General features: G+C 34.7%; 1 long non-coding RNA gene across 2 annotated transcripts in view; it reads left to right on the forward strand.

Annotated features, from left to right (window-relative positions):
• The first annotated feature begins 724 nt into the window (after nucleotides 1–724).
• LOC129035487 (uncharacterized) overlaps nucleotides 725–16,939 on the forward strand; it is a 116,489-nt gene continuing 100,274 nt past the window's right edge. For both annotated transcript variants that reach the window (XR_010125984.1, XR_008502202.1), the window contains exons 1-2: nucleotides 725–782; nucleotides 8,401–8,527. This is a non-coding gene — a long non-coding RNA (uncharacterized LOC129035487). The remainder of the gene's footprint in view (nucleotides 783–8,400; nucleotides 8,528–16,939) is intronic.

A 16,939-nucleotide genomic window follows, 5' to 3' on the forward strand; every position in this document is an offset into this window, starting at 1 on the left:
GAAGTACTAAGGTATGTCAGGGATCCCCAAGACTACATCTAGGTTCACTGAAATGCATCACAGTATATGGCATATAGTCATACTCAGGCTATAGTTTACTGCAGAAAAAGGATATGAAGCAAAATCAGCAAAAGGAGAAGGTGCATGAATGAAATCAGAAGGAAACCAGTCTTAAGCTTCCAAGAGTCTTCTCCCAGTGGAGTCACAAAGAATGTGTTAAATTTTCCCAGCAATGAATTACGACAATTCACATGAAGTGTTTTCTACCAGAGATTCTCTTTAGAGACACAGTGCCCAATGTCTTACTGGGGACTGATCATGTAGGCACTCTCTGCCTATCATTTGCCAAAATTCCAGACTCCAGAGGAGAGCAGGTGCTTGGTATAAACCACAGTGTTTGCACAAACACTTTAGGCACAGCCAGCTATCTTATCAGGGAAAGGTGAGAATCTTCCCAAAATCTTAGTTTCCAGACACCAGCTAGGGCCCAAACTTGCAACAGGACTTTCTGAGGATAGGGGACTCAGGCCTGCTATGTTAAATCTTTTCTGTACATAAGGCATCATGGAGGCAGAAATGGCAGGAAACAGTTACAGGAAACACCCCATGCAGTTGAAAAAACAATGAGAAGTTGAGATCACTAAATTTGGAAATTTTGGAGGAGTGGCCTCCTGGAGTGAAACTCAGACCTCAGAGTAGGGCGTGGTGTTCAGCTGGCCATGATGTCTCTGAGTCAGAGAAAGAGACTGGAAGCCGGGATTCAAACCTCCACTGCAGGATGGGTAAGCAGACAGCTGATGCTGGTGTCTCTAAGGGATGTTGGATGAATTGGTCCTGCAAATGATGGGAAAAATTCAGTCTAGACAACCTTCTGACTCTAAAACAAACTGCCACTGCCAAACGAAGAAAGAGTGTGACTGGGGCAATGCTAAGAGGAAAAGGAAATCAAATAAACATGCAAGAAAGAACAAGTCCTTTTTCCAGCTCTTTAGTCTATCTCTAGCATTCTCTTTTGGTAGAGCCTAAAGGAGCATTGGGCAAAGAGTATGTGGTTTTCAGAATTTCAGCCCCAGCTGCACTGGTCTAGAAAGGTGGATTTGGAGCTGAGACATTAGCTTAGTAGCTAGAACAGGATTTTGATTTTTCTCAGACCACCCCATGAAAACTTAGGAGGCTTATGAAGGGAATTCATACATTATAAAATTGCAACCATAACATTTGGGATGATGCTGTGGGCGTACTTGCCATAGCAACACACACTACTACTATAAAAAGTAAGTGACCTGTGAAAAGTAGCATGTGTGTACCAAATGAGATAATTGTATCCATCACGTGGCTCCTAAGCCATTTCCATGGACAGCTAATTAAAAATAAGCAAGAATCAGAATTATGTCATCTCATCCTGGATGGCGGTGGTCTCCTCTGTATTCTTTTCTATGTTGGGAGGTAGGTATCATAACCACGCAGTGACCATAGCCAAGTTTAGTAAAATTTTCAGCCTTTAATGTCTTACCTGACATTGTTATGTTTTTGAATATTACAGCCTGACCTGTTTTTTTGTAGCAATATGAAGCCCCTTCTACTGTCTTCTACCTTGCTGTCATCCAACTCATGTGACCCCTATTAACTTTATCCTGGTTACTGCCACTTCCTATGTGCATGGAAATGCAGTCTTGGTTGCATTCATTCAGTCCAGGTAGCAGTGTGCAAAAAGATATGAAAATAATAACTACTAATGGTTGCACAACATTTTGAATGTATTTAATACTACTGAATTGTATAGTTAAAAATGGTTAAGATGGTTGCTGGGGTCTGCTAAAGTCTCTCAAAATTCATGTGCTGAAACTTAAACCCCATTGTGGTGGTATTAAGAGATGAGCCTTTGGGGAAGTGATTAAGTCCTGAGGGCTTTGCCCTCATAAATGGATTAGCATCTTATAAAAGGACTGGAGGGAACTAGCTTAGTTTCTCTTACCCTTCCTTTTCTTCTGCCATGTGAGAACACAGCATCTGTGCCCTCCTGAGAATACAGTACCACGGCACCATCTTGGAAGCAGAACAAGCAACTCTCACCAGACACTAAACCTGCTTGTGTCTTGATTTTGGATGTCCCAGGCTTCAAAACTGTGCAAAATAAATTTATATCATGTGTAAATTAAAAAAAAGAAAGAAAATAACTACCACATATTAATCACTTAACCTGGGGCAGAAATTTTCAAGAGTATTTATACATTATCACATATAAATCCTGCAGGACAGGTGTTATTTTCCATTTTATAGAAATGAACACTAAACTGAGGTTCACGGATCTGTAACACCTATATACTTTTTTTGGGGGTGGGAGGAGATAGAATCTCACTCTGTCACCCAACCTGAAGTGCAATGGTGCGATGTTGCCTCACTGCAATCTCTGCCTCCTGAGTTCAAGCGATTCTCTTGCCTCAGCCCCCCAAGTAGCTGGGATTACAGGCGTGCACCACCATGCCCAGCTAATTTTTGTGTTTTTAGTAGAGATGGAGTTTCACCATGTTGGCCAGGCTGGCCTCAAACTCCTGACTTCAGGTGATCCTCCCTCCTTGGCCTCCCAAAGTGCTGGGATTACAGGCGTCAGCCACCATGCCCGGCATGTATATTCTTTATAGCAGGCCACACTGCACCTAGATATCTCTTACTAAAGATCTCATTTTCTTTCTTAAACCTCATACTCAGTCTAACATCACAAACAGAGCCTTGGTTTAGCAGAAAAAGTCTTGGAGTAAGAGCCATAATAGCTAATCTCTCCTTTTATCTATAACTTAATTGGGCTACCATTTTCCTCTCTTAAAGCATTAACATAGATATCTGCTAAGGAAAGCAATGAGTTAGAGTGGGAATATTATGAGCCTTGCAATCAGATATACAAAGTTTTAAATTCAAGTTCCATCTTTATTATCTGAGTAAGCTTAGGAAACTTAGCCAATTTTCTCAACTGCAAAGCAGAAATAGTATCTAAGTCACAAGATTACTGTAAGAATTAAAATAGTCTATGTAAAATGCTGACTATACTTCATTTGTTTTGTGAAATTGATTTAATAAATTTCCTGTAAGGTTTTAACTGTATGCTGAAAGCTTCCCATCACTTGTAAATTGCTTTTGACTATTTGGTAGGGAAATAGTTAGATCCCTTTATTTCATGTCTAAATTCTATGAAACATATTTATAGATGTTTATTTCGCGTTTCCTTTCTGTTTCATGCGTCCAAGGTCCTGGCCACTAAAAATAAAACAAAACAAACCACATCCATCATATGTACTGTGTTCTTGCCTAGTTTTACTAGCCATTTCACCTCTCTTATTTTCACAGGAGGAGTGGAGATGTTTTATTTTATTTTTAGAGCCAACACTCTAGGTCAAATGTAAAAACAATTTTATATAATTGAACTCTCGCTCACCAAAATTATCCTTTTATTTTAAATCAGCATTTTTCTATTATTACATGCATTAGGGACAGCATGACTTTACTACTATACTTCAGAAGGCAATGAAAATGCATGCTGTGCAAAAAGGACAGCATTGCGAAGGCTTAGTAAAGTGTGAATTATTTCCTAGTTGAAAATCCAGAAGTGCTTCCCATTACAGAAGTAAAAAAACACTTTCAGTGAGGTATATTTAATTGGGCTAAGTTATTTTCCTGGACCAAGTAATTATTACTTATTATTTACATGTTATTTATTCTCATCTATGGTCTTTGTTATATTTATCATTAATTTCTTCTTGAAATGAAATTCTGTTTTCACAAGATTAAGTCTCACAGCCTTTTAGAAAGATTTGTTCACCACATAATCAATAGTAATTTTACAAGCAAAGAAAAATTTGAGTATACAGTTAAGACTTTATAGGGAATGAATTGAATCAGTTCACAAATTAAATAAGAGCTGGCTTTCTCCTGGATTTCATAAAGCTGATGCATATATACCAATAATAAACAAAAAAATGAGGAATTAAAAGTCTTATAATTTAGATTTATCATTTTCTGTTAGAGATAAAATTAGCAAGCACAAAATCAGTGTTCTATATCAGCATGATAGGATGCTAACAAAATAAAGTCCAAATCTCAGTGACTAAACAAACAAAAGCTTGCATCAAATCATATGTGGATAGACCAACTAGGAAGAGGAAGTCTCCTATCTGGAGTGATTCAGAGACACAAAATTCCTCATTTTATGACAGCGCTTTCCCAACACACAGTTCTAGGATGACTACAGCCGGGAAAAAGAGAATATTGAGAGTACAGTACCCACATTTTCAATGTTTAGGTCCATAAATGATGCTCATTGCTTTTGCTCACATTTCACAGCCTATATCTAGTAACATAGTCTTGTCTAATTGAGAAAGGACATGGTTAGTTAAATCTTTCTCTGTTGCCAGAAGTAGTGAACAAACAGATATCAATGAGCATTAGAAACTGCTACAGTACTCAAAATGTGCTTTTAATTATATTTGTTCAGTAGTGTTTATATGTGCCAGGTAGGTATTGAGGATGCTGTGGTAAACAAAATAGACATTTTAAAAATCCTCAAAAAACTTACTGTTCAGAAGTAGATCTACACACACCAGACTTTCAACAAACAATGTCTCTCAGTCAATTCATTGGCCTGGTTCATGATCCAAGCAAAATGGCTTTGTGCTTGATCTGGGTGCAAAAATACTCCAATTTTACCTTGAACTACAAAGTTTCTGGACTTCGTACATTCAAATGTAATTTCCGGCCTAAGCAAAGTAACAGAATTGCAGGTGTTTAGCAGCTGGGTGCCCAAGTGTGCACTGTTTCAGCTTGACTTTTTATTATACAAGTGCACGCACAATATTTGCTACTTCTGTACAAGCGGGCAGGGTTCAGCATGTGTTATATTAAATTATTGATTCCTAGTCTAGGTATACAGCACTGGATTTACTTTCCTGAAGTCTGCACAGCATTCAGCCTCACAAGGGGAAAGTATGTTGAGATCAAATTTAGAGTCATATGGCTTGCCACAGGCTTCAGTATTACCCTCTCTGCCTGGTCCCATTGTGACACTGGATTGGTTAGTTACAGAGAAGAAAGTAACGTTCATGAAATCCAGGTTTCATACCTAAGTTTTATTGTTGTTTATTTGTTTATTTTAGGCAAGAAACAATGACACCATGTTCTATACCACAAGCCCAAGAGAGTCTGGAAGCTATTTTTTTTAAGAGAATCTTCTCTATACAAAAACATGAAGCTGAATGGGGAAACAGAGATTAAAAGTATTTAATAGATTTAAGTGTGTCTAAATATGCTACAAGGGAAATCAAGACAAACTAACTAAAACTCAGGGAAAATTCAAATCATGATCATTGAAAACAAACGATGATAGCATGATAAATAGCCATAGGTTTGAAAGGTGTGTGGGTGGGAGGGAGAAATTAAAAATGTTGATGTATAGGTACAAACCTATAGGTAGATAGAGGAAATAAATAATAGTGTTCAATAGCAGACTAGAGTGACTATAGTTAGCAATAATAAATTGTATATTTCAAAGCAGCTAGATGAGAGGATTTGAAATGTTACTAACACATAGAAATGATAAATACTCAAGTTGATGGATACACTAAATACCCTGACTTGATCTTTATGTATTCTATGCATGTAAAAATACAGATACCCCACACATATGTGAAATATTATGTATCAATAAAAGAAATAGAAGAAAATTAAAGATAAAAATGTAAAACAGACCCCCAAGCAAAAAAGGAAAGCAACATTTGGATAATAGCCAAGTGGCTAGTAGAATATATTCAAAAGCAGGCTATTTAAAAAGCCACTCCAGAGGGGGTCACAAATATGCTTAGCCCAGTATGGATGTAGTCTACAGAAAGAAGCCTTTGCTTTTCAATGGGGTCATTTGCCTGGAGGCCGAATCCCTCAGGTGCACATGGTATTTAGTATTCAAGCCATTCCACAGAGCCAGTGACAAGATCAGTGAAATGAAGTCTTTCACCCTAACCATGACATTTCTCTTAAAAATCACCAAACAAGTCATTTGTTTGGTAATGGCTTGTTTACCAAATGAATGATGAGACAACTTGAATAAATGTGCAATTGGATATGACAAATCTCGTCTATGAGGCTCAATATCTAAAAACCATTATACTAATTGATCCCTTGCTCAAAACTATTTATCTCTTGGATAAAATTGCTCATAGGGCATACTGATCATGCAAATCGTTCTTCACTAAATGAAATCTCAAACAATTCTGTTGCTGCTAATTTGACTTCTGGTAGTGAGCACTCCAAGATTTGATTCAGTTATGTAAAGATAAGAACACCACTATTCCAGGATGATAAAGAAGTGTTAGAAATGATTCTTCCTGTTATGGAGACTCTAAACCAAAACAAACACACAAAACAAAAAATAATCAAAATAGACATGTTTTATTCAGCATAGGCTGCCATAGCAAAATACTACAGATGGGGTAACTTAAGCAATAGAAATTTATTTCTCACAATTCTGGAGGCTAGAAAGTAGAAAATAAAGCTGCTGGTAAGGCAGGTTTTATTCTAAGGCCTCTTATTTTGGCACACAACTCACTGTATGCTTCCATGTCTTCCTCTTTACATATATGCTGGTGGTTTGTGTGTACGTGGTTTGTGTTTATGTGTGGAAAGAGAGAGAGAGAGATAGTGCACACAAGCTTTCTGGTGTCTCTTCTTACATGAGTACTAATTTCATTATGATGGCCCCACCTTCATAACCCCATCCAACCATAATCAAAGGCCCAAACTCCAAATACTATCACATTGGGTGTTGTAGTTTGCGTTTTAGGGGAACACAAACATTCAGTTCACAATGAGACTTGTATGAGGATAGGAGTATCACTATTCCAGGAAAATAAACATGCATTAGAAATCTTCCCTTTCCTTATAGATCCTGTAACTAACATAAGCTTATGAACAAACACATGAAATAAAAAATAATCAAAATAAGATTTTATACGATGCTAAAATAGCAGATTGCAAAACAGTCATTAAAACAGTGAATGAATGCACGTATAAATTTTGAAGGTATATATGATATAATGTTTATTAATTTATAAATCTATAATAATCAGTAAAATACATGCATTTTATGATAAACATGAAATATGATATAGAATATAGTAAATATATATATTTATTTACTTTTATTTTATAGAAAACATATGTGCTATACGACTTTGTGGAAGAAATAAGATATATATTGAGTCTTACATCACGAAGAGTAGAATTAATGCTAGTTTAGGATCCAAATCAGTTTTATTACTAATATGTATCACAAGTAGAGACATAAGAAAGCATACTATTTAGAAATAGAGATAAAAGATGTTCATAGGGATAAGTATGGATTATAATTATATAACACTCAAAGTGCTATACAAAACAGTTGTAAGTACAATTGTTTTTATTTGAAGTTCTTTTTAATGGTAAATGCTTCAAGATGTGTTTGCACTTGCAAAGCATTATGCACATGTGAACACGTGGGACATAAGCGCAACAAACATTTATATTTGATGATTATATTTGATCGTCATTATATTTGATGACTCTTGCAATCCAAACATACTGCTTGAATACAAATGACTAGTCAATAGGTACAATAACACATTTTATTAATACATTTCTATCATTTTTTTATCTGATATGAATAGTGTATGCTGTCTTAGTCTGATTAGGCTGCTATAACGAAATATCTTAGACTAGGCAGTTTATAAACAACAGAGATTTATTGCTCACAGTTCTGGGAACTGGGGTCATCCAAGATCAAGGCAACCACAGATTCGGTGTCTGGTAAAGACTCTCTCTCTTCTTCAAAGACGTACCTTCTTGCTGTGTTCCCACATGGTGGAAGTGGCAAACATGCTCCCTCAAGCATGTTTTAAAAAGACTCTAGTCCCATCCATGAAGGCAGAGCCCTCATGACCTAATCAACCTCCCAAATGCCTTTTCTTAACCATCACCTTGGAGGTTAGGTTTCAGTATATGAATCTGGGGATGTGGGGACACAAACATTCAGACCATAGCCTCTTATTCTGTCTTTAACCAAGATAAAAAGATTCATCCTAAGTAATTATTTTTACATTAATGCTTTCCACAAGTATTGGATAATAATGACAATGATGATGATTATTCCATTTGCACTTTTTTTGACCAGGTGTTTTATACACTTTATGATAATCTGCCTGTTCTGATCTGAACTATTTCCTCCAAAAATTCATATAATGAAGCATTAACCACTAGCACTTCAGAATGTGCCTGTATTTGGAGACAGGGTCTTTCAAGAAATAATTAAGTTAAAATCAAGTCATTCATTTGGAAGTTAAACCAATACAACTGATGCCTTTCTAAGAAGATATTATGACACAGACAGGTACAGAGGGAAGACCATGTGAAGGCACAGGAAAAAGCCAGCTACCTGGAAGCCATGGAGACAGGCCTCAGAAGAAACCAACCTTGTGGACACCCTGACCTCAGACTTCCAGCATCCAGAACTGTGAGGAAATACATTTCTGTTGTTTAACTCACCTAGCCTGTGATACACTGTATAGTAGCCCTAATAAGCTGATATACTACCCAACACCATTTATAATGTAAAATAAAAAGAAAACACACAAGATTCAGAAGGATTGATTTATTTGCTGGAGGTGAAGTTTGGTTTTATTTACCATTATTTACACTTTATGGCAAACAATTTAAGAAAAGATAAGCTTATTTTTCTTTCTTGAATTTTTCACTGAAGATCAGATGGGTTGTCTTCAATCTAATTTCTTAGTTGGAAAGACTGTGTATCTTGTCTTGTTAAATTGAACTGATTAAAGCAAGTGCATAACAATAGGCAAGAAGATACTAGAAAGTTTAAGAGAATCACTCATGCAAATTCCGACATAATGTATCATCCTCCCATAGCTTAGAGAAATTTCAAAGCAAAAATAAACTCGTGGCTTCTTATAAAGCAATGCATGCAAGAAAAGCTTCTACTAATTTAAATAAGTATTTATTTTGCTGTCAGCTGTAAATAAATGCATTTCTTTTTTCCTATAAAATTGAAAAGGAGCACGATAATACAAAATGAATCAGCTTTTTTGCCAGTAAAATGGGTTAAATATATCTTTTTAAAATCGAGTGAATATATATTATTTCTTAGTTATGGTCGCTTCCTTTCTTCAAATTTCAGCATCTCTTAAGTTCTCTTCTCAGGAGAACTATAGTATAGCCCAAAGTTGGAATGTCCCTTCCAAAACTCATATTGAAACTCTATCTTCAATGTGGCAGTATTTAGAAGTGGGGCCTTTAAAAGATGATTGAATCATGATGGCTCTCCATTCACGGATGGATTTATTCATTTGTTGATTAATGGTTTAATGGGTTAATAGGTTAACATGCTGTCATGGGAGTGGGTCTAGTAGTTTTACCAGAAGGGGAAGAGAAACCTGATCTAGCATATTAGAATGCTAGGCTCCCTTTCCCTGTGATAACATGTGCCACCTTAGGACTCTTCAAAGAGTGTACACCAGCAAGAAGTCTCTCACCAGACTTGGACCCTAGACCTTGGACTTCTCAGCTTATGGAATTATAAGAAATATATTTTGTTTGTTTATGAATTACCTGGTTTCAGGTAGTCTGTTATAAGCCACAGACAAGGACTTTACCCTACTTAATAAGTTTGACAGTGTGGAACGGAACCAGATTGCCAGCCAAAATATCTACACAAGTTCATAAATTTGCCTGTCACAGTTCCACAGATGCTCACAGAAGACATGAGACTCCTGGTTAGAGATAAAGGATTCTATTACTCTCAATAAAAGCAGTGGCAAGAGTATTGGTACTGTTCAGCTGGGTCTCTGCATCTCACGTCTCACACGGAGACACAGGAGGCCAGGTAGAGCTTCCATGTGCTGTGGGATGTGCCATAAGAGAATAACTTAGGGAATCCACCACTTCATACTAAGTAGTAAACAAACCTATTCTTTTTATAGAGAAAAATTTGGTTTAGCTCAGAATTATGTAATGCATTCCTGCAATGCATTTCTTCAGATCTCAAAATTGCCAGCTGCATAAACAATACTAAGTGGCTTGGGCAAAAGACAAATCAGTCTTGTGCTTTTGCACACTTGTCAAGATATATAAGGAAGCAAGAGACCCAGAGAAAACTTCCTCTCATCAGTAGATGTTTAAATGTCATTTTATTTATTTAAAGATAGGTAGAAAGAGAGATATGTTAGATAATTTTGGTCCATGCATTGTTTACATTTATTATATACAACAACAAAACTATAAGAAAGGAACTGTAATCATTAACCATTTTCAAAAAATGTTTTAAAAACATGAAGTGATTAGGTGAATTGCTCAAGCAGAGTGGTAGAACAATGGTTCTGAGTGAATGCAGAGATTTTCTCAAACTCTGCTCCAGGGACAGAAGTGAATCAGTAAAAATTACCTTAAGTAAATCAATAAAAAATAATTTCCCTCAGCTCTGTTGTGAATTCAGTACAAGAGTCTTAGATATATGGTAGTTGCATTTATTGAGATGTTAATTTGCTTAAAAGATTGAGAGCTATCTGTGTTTAATTCTCTATGTTTCCTATTCTAACTCAAGAAAGTAGCTAGTCCTTTATTACTTGTTTCTGTGATTTTGTAGCCCATCTTCAAAACATTAGTTGTCTAAAGACGATGCATCTTTTGGTCTCGGTGGGGAGGACCTTGAAATTAGAAGTTGAGTAGCAGGGAAAGAGTGAAGGAAAGAGATACATGCTTTGAGATGACGGAGCAAGAGAAAATATAGATGATGGATATTAGTGGCCTCACTAGGAAATGGCAGAATCTGTGACATATGTGAAGTGGAATTTGTGGTGGAAGTTGTGGCTAGGGTGTGTGGCATGTTTTTAGCTGAGCTTGTATATTCAATCATGGGAATGTAACTACTGAGCTTAGTAGCAGTAAGTACTAAGTTCTAAAAGCCTCCTAAAATTTTCCTTCTGTTTAAGAACAATGTTACTTTTGCACCAAAGAAAGTAGACTGGGATGATTGAGACTGTCTACAGTCTAACCAAGTAAAATTCAAGCTAAATCTAGCCTAGTTGAAATAAAATAAAACAATTTTTCTTGAATGCTGGTGTGTCAACAAGTGATGTTGTGCAACATATAAAATGCCCCAAATAACTGACCAATCGAAAGTATTTGACTGAATTAAACTTGAATGGAATTGAAAGTGTTCAGTATCTGGAGTTTGAACTATTTCCTAAAGGGGACATGCTATCATTATTTAGAGATATTTAATTGCCACTACTGGTATTTACCTAGTAGAGATGTACCTGCCTACTTCTTTGGGGAGCAAAGATAAATCATAGATGAGAGACTGGTAGAAACTGAAGGAACTATAAAGAACATCAAATATAATTTTTCTTTTATTTTAATATTAAGAAAGATTTAAATATTACACAACCTAATAGCAAAACAATAATGTGAAATAATGTCTTAAACCTAAATTACAGCAATAAAACCCAGACATAAAAAAGAGTATACTCTTTTACTCCAATTTAATGGGAACACAACACAGGTTGAAGGTATTGGTTATGCTGGAAACCAGATTACTAGCAGCCCCCTTTAAGGAGCGCTAGGGAGATATAAGCAGACCTTCTAAGATCTGGTTACGGCCCATTCTTAAATTCTGTGTGTTGAGTACGTGATTATGTTCAGTTTGTGAAAATTCATCAAACTGTATATCTATGCTATTTGCAGTTTGAGATTTGTATAGTTTACTTCATTTTCAAGTAAGAAAAAAACAGAAATTTAAATTAGTTGCCTAAAATAAATTAAGTCATCCGAATCCTAGTTGAATTTTCTTTACGGTGCACAATTCTATTTTTGCATTGTATATTATAAACCTATGTCTGTAAAATAATAGAAATAACTAATATGGCAAAGCTTTAGACTAAATGAAGTTCTAATCAAATATACTTTCAAATAATTTTATATATTGCCCCAAAGTCAGTCCTCTCTTGATACTAATTTTAAAAGTAATAAATGATATAATGAAAATAAATATTGTAACTTGAAAAGTTAATGTTTCTTTTTGCATAATCTCATTAGCTCTGTCCAGATAGAATAATGGGGAATCTCAAAACACAATGGAGTGTGTATTAAATGCAAAATTCCATCTGGGGGCCAAATTGGGCAGCTATAATAAACCAATTGCCTACATCTAGCCTATTCTATGTAAATATTGCAATTCTCTAGATATTTATGTGAAATGACAAACAATATATCAAATGACAAGCAATAAATGCATATAATTATTTAAGTATATAATTAAATTCCTTGTATGCATTTTATTTTATATAATGTTACCTGTCCTTGGAGACCTTAGAAGTTTGTCAGATGTGTTGGTTTACTGCAAGACAGCCACATTTAATTATCTGAGGGAAACTATAACACAGTAGAAAAGTATAGCTGGTTTTGCTTCAATCAATCCAAAGAAAGGGAATTATTATGGTACAGTTTTTGAATGATGTGCTTTATTTCGCACACCAACCAGAGGCAATAGAAGCATCTGTCCCAGTAGAAGCCTAGAGACACCAGGATATTTCCTTGTTCATTCATAACTGGTACTTTCTTTTTCAGTCTTAACTGTATAAATGTTGCCAAAATATATTTATGCCAGGTGTATCTTGATATAAATATTGAACTGATGTATTTTTATTGTTGATATAAATTTATATCTTGATATAAATATCGAACTTATACATTTTTATTGTTGAAAGAATTATAACTCTTAGAAAAATTTGTTTGAGTATGGTAGCTTCAATATTTTATGCAAATACCTTTCATCACAGAACCTATGATACCAGAATCTAAGAATTTCATGAAACAGACATCAGCTAAGAAACCCTTAATATAGTGAGCTCTGAGCCATTTTGCTTTGGTCTCCTTGGCAGGTGTTATCTAATTTCAGAAAACCATAAGAAATTTAATAAATTAGTTAAGAGGACATTAATGATACAAAAATATCAGAAATCAAAAATATATTAAGATTTATCATGACAATTAAGAGTGCTTTTCTTTTAATTAGAGAAAGGATTATTCACCAAAAATGACTAATGATATAACAGTATAAAACCTTCATTTGCCACATGAAAAAACTTAGGTCCATCGCAGCTAAGATGATTAAGAGACATTTTCAAAGCATACTGGTTCATTGATAGCTATGCTAAGTTTGGAACTCCACTTTCTGTTTCTTGACCATTACCTCCGTCCTTCCTTCCTTCCTTCCTTCCTTCCTCTCTCTTTCAAATTTATTGGGATAAAATTCACATGCCATACAATTTACTCACTTAAAGCGTATAATGTGGGATTCTGCAACCATCATCCAAATCTAATTTTAGAATATTTCTGTTTCCCCTTTAAAAAAAACCCATACCCATTAGCTGTTAATTTGACATTCTAGCACATGTCTTTTGGAAAACATGTATATACACTTCTTTAGGGTATATACCTAGATTAGAATTTCTAGATCAAAGCTTTGCATGTGTGCAGCTTCAGTAGACAGTGTGAAACAGTTTTTCAAAGTGACTGTACTGAGTTACGTGTCTATCAGAGCATAAGAGTCTCATTTGTTACACATTCTCATTAACATTCGATATTTGCAAAGCATTTCATTTTAGCCATTCTAATAGTATGTGGCAGCATTAAATTTTGGATTTAATCTTCTATTCTTTGATAACTAATGAAGTTGAATGCATTTTTATCTATTTCTTGACCATTTAGATTTTCTCTTTTGAGAATCATCTGTTCAAGCCTTTTGTTTGTTTTTCTATTAGGTTGTCTAATATTTTTATCTTCCTTAATACCAAAAAGAGAAAGAATTCCAAATAAGATCACATTTTGTGGTACTGAGGGTCAGGACTTTAAATATAATATTTGAGGGGACATGATTCAATCCATAACATCATCTGTTGAAAACAACTACAAATGTTTGATAAAATATTTTTTAAACACTGTCTTTAAATGAGCTATATGTAGGCTAACAAATAAGAGGAATCTATTTAAAGGAAAGTTTCAATTCAGAGAGGCAAGTAATCTCTCAGAGCAGCTAAGAAACTTTTCCCATAGTGGCATTTACTAATTAGGCAAACTTGGGCTTTGGAATTTAAGCTTCTGAAGACAAGAAGGATAAAGTAAAGACCCAAAGCTCACCTCAAGTGATATGTCTCATAAAAATTTTCCCCACTGTAGACTGTGATCCAAAATACTGTACTTCCTAGGACACCACTTAGAAGGTTGCCTTGTCAATGAAAGAGCAAGAAAAATAAGCAAAGGAAAAACACCGATAACTGAGAATCAGTCATGAGTTTTGCATAAGTTTACAGCCTGGGTTTACATGACCTGCATTGTACATGAAATCTTAAGTCACAATCTTGGTTTTTGATGGTTTTGACTTGGTAGTGCCTATAGGACTGGCAGAAGCAAACACAAATTCTTCCTAACAAAAGATACCTTTATTCTAGGCCTCCAAAAATCTGTTAAAAACATTTTTAACAACAGTAAGAAGTACCCAACGGAATTAGCCAAATATAAAAAGAAATCAGACCAAAAAAGCCCAAATGAGCAAAAATAACAGAAGGCAGAAATGGACTCAGACAAACTTCAGATATCTGCAATTATCAGAGACAGATTATAAAGCAACCACATTTACAATGTTTAAGGAATTATATATAAGCTTGAAAATATCTCAGAGACCCAAAATTATTAAACATAGCCTAATATATTTTTTAAAGCCAAAATGAACATTTAGACATTAAATATACAAAAACCAAAAGCAAAAACTTAACGGAAAGGATTGTCATCAGATCAGACACAGTAGAACAGGCAAATAGTAAACTAGAAGCAGGTTTAGATAAAACTTTTTAAAGGGGAGCACAGTGATATATCACTAGATTTGTTTAGATGTGGAAATTTCACGTGGTAGATATAGAGAAGTCTACAGTACATTTAATCAGAATTTAAAGAAGAAAGCAGGGCGACAATGAGGCAAAGTTAATATTTCAAGAGATAATGGCTAAATTTTCCTGTACTAATAAAAATACCAATTCAGGAGGCCTAACAAATTCTTTTTAGAATAATTTTTAAAATTATTGCATCTAGACACACCTTAGTTAAATTTCAAAACATCGAAACAGGAAAGGCATTATTAAAATTAACCAAAGAATGAAGAGATTATTCACAAAGTTATGCAAGGTAAATTGACAACTGACTCTTTAACAGCAGCACTTGCAAGCTAACAGATAGTGGAATGTCATCTTCAATGTGCAGCAAAAGAGGACAGAGGACTGGAGTCCTAGAACATGAAATCAAGCAAAAATATCTTCAATAATAAGAATTACATGAATTCGCATTCACGCAAAAATCATGTAATCAGTAGAACTCTGGCAGAAAGCTAATGCTTCTGGATAGAAGGTCTGAGAAGAAAGAAAAAAGTGGTGAACATACAGGTAAATCTAAACAAAACATGACTGTACAAACAAAATTAGTGCATTTTAGTGTTAAAAGCTCAAGATAGATTAAAATATCCAATAACAATAACATAAATAGCAGTATTTTAGCCCACGTAATTATCAGGAGAAAGATTGAGCTATCAATAAACTTTTAACTTATGATGGATGTTATTACTTTTATTGTAGCCACAAAAAGAAAAGCAAATAAATTACACATTCTAAATAAGTAGAATATTTATATTTCATGACCTAACAGTTCCATTATTAGGAATTTACCCTAGAAAATGAAGTACCTGGGCACAGGACAATTAAAAATAGCTCCACATTAAGTAATTCAAACTTTTCTCAATACTTGTTGGTAAAGCAATAACAATATAGTCTAAAATAAAGTTCTACACAGTATTGAAAATAACAAACTGCAGCTATACACAAAAATATAGATGAATTTTGAATAAAAACAGCAAGACACAGATGTTTTATACCCTTTGATGCTGTTTTATATAAAGTTCTAAAAAAGACCAAAGCAAGGTACGTTGTTCAGAGATGCCTAGACAGATAGCAAAACTACAAGGAAAAGGAACGAATCGATTATCGTAAAATTGTAATAATAAATATTCCTGGAAAAGAGATATATAGGTTTGTGTTTGGAGCAGGACTCATGATTGACTCCTGAGTTTCTGGCCCTGTTGTATTTGTCGAAATGCTTAATGGTAATATGAGCATGAACTCTACAATTATTCATTAAAGCAGATACTTGTTTGAGTGTATGTTATATATCATAGAGAAAGACGATTAATAAATCCATTTTGAAGATGCTGAAAACAAATTGTTATAACTAGAGTCACAGGTACAGTCAGGAATTTTGGTGAAAAATTTTTTTTTTTGAGGCAGTTTCACTTTGTCGCCCAGGCTCTGGTTTCAACTATCATTGACATCTATGAATAATTTTGATAATAAGAGAAGAACTATGAATCAAATTAAATGTGGTTTATTGACAAAAATGCAATTAGCTATGAAGGTAGCGTCTAGAATACATAAAGGTGAAGAAGTGTTCTTACCAACTTTCAAAGGCAACAATCTCATTCAATACACAAGGGTGACAGACTCCTAGCTGAATCAGTAGTCACACTGTATGAGAACAATCTCAGGTTATTTATCCATAGCTGTGTCTACACTAATTTGAGGTAACTTGAGCCTTAGGAAAACTGTATACAAGAAAATAATATTTGGTTAAACTCCCTTTTTGGAGAATGTCATTTATATTTCTTCTGGCAAATAGAATAAAGTTTTGATGTTTAGAGTAGATGTGTTGAAGAAAATATATTGTATACTGAATAATAAGCTTTTTATAGCATTAAAAATAACCATAGCCAGAAAGTGATAATGATGCTCTCTTTTGGTTCATGTATGATTAA

Source organism: Pongo pygmaeus, chromosome 3 (genome assembly GCF_028885625.2).
Source record: "Pongo pygmaeus isolate AG05252 chromosome 3, NHGRI_mPonPyg2-v2.0_pri, whole genome shotgun sequence".
NCBI lineage: Eukaryota > Metazoa > Chordata > Mammalia > Primates > Hominidae > Pongo > Pongo pygmaeus.